Source organism: Arachis ipaensis, chromosome B2 (assembly GCF_059453495.1).
Source record: "Arachis ipaensis isolate K30076 ecotype BB chromosome B2, ASM5945349v1, whole genome shotgun sequence".
NCBI classification, from domain to species: Eukaryota; Viridiplantae; Streptophyta; class Magnoliopsida; order Fabales; family Fabaceae; genus Arachis; species Arachis ipaensis.
In genome coordinates this window covers 109,052,932-109,057,400 of record NC_142437.1, presented here as the reverse complement: position 1 = coordinate 109,057,400, position 4,469 = coordinate 109,052,932, and positions in this window count along the sequence as shown.

Genomic DNA, 4,469 nt, shown 5'->3' with positions numbered 1-4,469 from the left:
GGAATATAGCAAGTGCATGTTATGGCAAGTAGATGCAAGATGTTTATTGGCATGCTGGCAAAGGCATGAGTAGCATAGATCAAGCATTAAATGTCCAAGTTTGATTTTCAACTCTTTCAAACTAACAATCTGTTTGTATTGACAATTATATTTAATCAATAAAATATAAAAAGGGGTTTTGTAAAAAAAAAAAAACAGGCATTAGAGTAGTATAATAACATAAAAGTAATGCATAATGCCATACGGGCTTTTTCACAAACACATAGCATGCATGGTAAATATGTTATCGAAAGTATTAAATTGAACATGCAAGCAACCCTTTAAGAAGTAATATTAATTGTCAAACAATTCCTTAATATACTCACAAGCAAAATATAGGAGAAAACAATCACCCAAATAAATTTCTAACACCAATTAAAATAAAGTAAAAAGAAAAAGAAAGAAAAAGGAAACATAGATAATGAAAGTAAAAAGAAAAAGAAGAAGAAAACATAAATAATAATAATAATAATAATAATAAGAGGGGGAAAAGAAAAGAAAAGAACCTTGATAATGGATATGAAAAAGAGGGGGAAAAGATAAAAAGTAAGAAGGGATAGAGAAGAAAGAAGGAAGAAGAAATAAATAAGAAGTGAGAAGGAAAAATTAAGATTGGGGAAGAAAGGATAAGATATCTGGCCCTGATTTGGATAAACTGTGCGTCGCATGTGACGCGGACGCGTGGAGCACGCGTTCGCGCGGTTGGCGCGATGTTCAGATAACGCGGACGCGTGGGTGACGCAGACGCGTGACCTGTTTTATGCTTTTGGCGCGAGTGCAGCCTCGCGCATGCGCAACTCTCTGTTTCGTTCGCTCATTGCCAAAATTTAGGGTGACGCGTGCGCGTGGGTGACGCGCACGCATAAATGGCCTTACTTTTAAAAGTGACACGGACGCGTGGGGCACGCGTTCGCGTGATAGGGCTTTTGCTTCCAGCACCATTCCAGCCCCACTCCATCATAACTCTGCCATGTACCTATTTACGTCGATTTCGCAGGGTCACGCGTGAGCATGGGCGACGCGCATGCGTGGGAGGTTGATTTGTCAAATGACACGGACGCATCAGGGACGCGTTCGCGTGGGCATGCTTGTGCCTAAGGCATGCCTCCAGCCACGCTCCCGTGTGACTTTCTGCTTCTTTTCTTCCTTGTTTCGAATGCACCTAGGACGCGAACGCGTCAGCGACGCTTGCGCGTTGCGTGCATTTTTTTATGCAGAATGCAAATGCAGATGCAGGCTATATGCAGAGATTATGAGAAGAGTCATTAACAAAAACAAAATAGAATAAAGTAAAATAAGACTAAGACTGAAACAGAACGATCATACCATGGTGGGTTGTCTCCCACCTAGCACTTTGCTTTTACGTCCTTAAGTTGGATGTTCTTCAGGCTCATTCTGCTTCTGTTGGTGGGTCTTCCAAGAGAAAAACCTCTAGCTCTTTGTGATCCTTCATCTTCTCACCATGATAAAGCTTTAGGCGATGTCCATTGACCTTCATGAATTTAGAACTAGAAGGATGACGCAGGTGAAAAACTCCGTATGGCTCTACCTTTTCCACTCTGTAAGGACCTTCCCATCTTGATCTCAGTTTGTCTGGCATAAGCCTCAGTCTGGAGTTATAAAGAAGAACTAACTCCCCTGGTCTGAATTATCTCATTTTTATGTGCTTGTCATGGACAGCCTTCATCTTCTCTTTGTATCGCCTGGAGTTGTCATATGCTTCTAGGCGAAGATTCTCCAATTCTACTAGTTGCAGCTTCCTTTCAGCACCAGCTTCTTCAAAATTCATGTTGCACTCCCTCACAGCCCAGAAAGCCTTGTGTTCCACCTCTACTGGAAGGTGACAAGCCTTTCTGTATACTAAGCGGAAGGGGCTCATCCCAATGGGTGTCTTGTACGCTGTTCTATATGCCCAAAGTGCATCTTGTAGCCTGGCACTCTAGTCCTTCCTATGAGGCTTTACTATCTTTTCCAGAATTCGTTTAATCTCCCTGTTAGACACTTCTACTTGTCCATTGGTTTGGGGATGATAAGTTGTTGCTACTTTATGAACAATCCCATGCTTCTTCAGTAATCCTGTTAGTCTCCTGTTACAAAAGTGAGTGCCTTGATCACTCACGATTTCTCGTGGTGATCCAAAGCAACAGATAATATGGTTTTTAACAAAGGAAACAACAGTGTTAGCATCATCAGTACGGGTAGAAATTGCCTCCACCCATTTAGAAACATAATCTACAGCTAACAGTATATAAAGGTAACCATTAGAGTTTGGAAACGGACCCATGAAGTCAATGCCCTAAACATAAAAAATTTCACAGAAAAGCATAATCTATTGAGGTATCTCATCCCTCTTGGATATATTACCAAACCTTTGGCATGGGGAATAAGATTTACAAAATTCAGCAGCATCTTTAAAAAGAGTAGGCCACCAGAATCCACAGTCTAAAATTTTTCTAGCTGTTCTTTGAGGGCCAAAATGTCCTCCACTCTCAGAAGAGTGGCAGGCCTCTAAAATAGACTGGAATTCTGATTGGGGCACACATCTTCTAATTACCTGGTCAGCACCACACCTCCATAAATATGGGTCATCCCATATATAGTATTTAGACTCGCTTTTCAACTTGTCCCTTTGATACTTAGTAAAATTGGGAGGGAAAGTATGGCTAACTTGATAATTAGCTATATGTGCATACCAATGAACTACTTTGGATATTGCTTGCAAACTATCAAATGGGAAAGCATCATTGATAGGAGTGGAGTCATCCTTAATGTGTTCAAGGCAACTCAAGTGGTCTGCCACTAAATTCTGGTTACCACTCCTATCCTTAATTTCTAAATCAAATTCTTACAACAGCAGTATCCAACGTATCAACCTTGGTTTGGACTCTTTTTTAGATAATAAATATTTTAGAGCTGCATGGTCTGAGTACACTACCACCTTAGTACCAAGTAAATAGGCTCGGAATTTATCCAGAGCAAAAATAATAGCTAGAAGCTTTTTTTCAGTAGTAGTGTAATTAGACTGAGCAGCATCTAAGGTCTTAGATGCATAAGCAATTACGAAGGGTTCCTTACCTTCGCGCTGAGCCAGCGCCGCTCCTACTGTATGGTTGGAGGCATCACACATAATCTCAAATGGCTGGCTCCAGTCTGGTCCTCTCACAATTGGAGCTTGAGTCAGGGCGATCTTCAGCTTATCAAATGCTTGCATGCAATCCTCACTGAACTCGAACTCAATATCTTTCTGCAACAGTCTGGATAAAGGTAATGCTACCTTACTGAATCTCCTGTAAAAACCTGCATGGCCAAGGAACGAATGGACTTCCCTCACGGAGGAGGGGTAAGGCAAACTAGAAATGACATCCACCTTTGCTGGATCTACAGAAATACCTATATTAGAAATAACATGTCCTAGAACAATCCCTTGTTTTACCATAAAGTGACATTTTTTAAAATTCAATACAAGGTTTGAACTAACACACCTGTCTAATACTCTAGCTAACCTATCCAAGCAAAGGTTAAATGAATCACCATAAATGCTAAAATCATCCATAAATACTTCCATACAGTTCTCAATAAGATCTGAAAAGATACTCATCATACATCTTTGGAAAGTAGCTGGTGCATTACATAAGCCAAAAGGCATCCTTTTGTATGCATACGTTCTAAAGGGACATGTAAAAGTAGTCTTCTCCTGATCTTCAGGAGCTATATGAATTTGAAAATAGCCTGTATAACCATCTAAAAAGCAATAATGGGATTTACCTGACAGGCGATCAAGCATCTGATCAATGAATGGCAAGGGGTAGTGATCCTTGCAAGTAGCTTGGTTGAGACGCCTATAGTCAATGCAAAATCTCCATGAATTCTGCACTCTAGTTGTCAGGAGCTCTCCATGCTCATTCTTTACTGTTGTGACTCCAGACTTCTTGGGTACCACTTGTACTAGACTGACCCATTCACTGTTTGAGATGGGGTAAATGATATCTGCTTCAAGTAGCATGGTCACTTCTTTCTTGACAAATTCTAAGATGGTGGGATTCAATCTTCTTTGGGGTTGACGGAAAGGCTTTGGTTCCTCTTCTAAGTATATTATGTGCTCATAAACTTGAGGGCTGATGCCTACTATATCGGCCAAGCTCCATCCAATTGCTCTCTTATGTTTTCTCAGCACACTAAGCAGTTGCTCCTCCTGTTGTGAAGTGAGTTCTCTTGCAATGATAACTGGAAACTTCTGATTATCCTCAAGGTAAGAATACTTGAGGTGTGGAGGAAGGGGCTTCAATTCCAATTTCCGCTCTTGGCTAGGCTCTGGATCATCCGGAGCTAGTGATAATGGCAAAGTGTCTTCATTATGTTCAGAGGGTGTCCCCACACTTGGACCTTGCTCCATGTGTTTCTCTTCTACTTCTTCTTGGTGAACTTCAGCT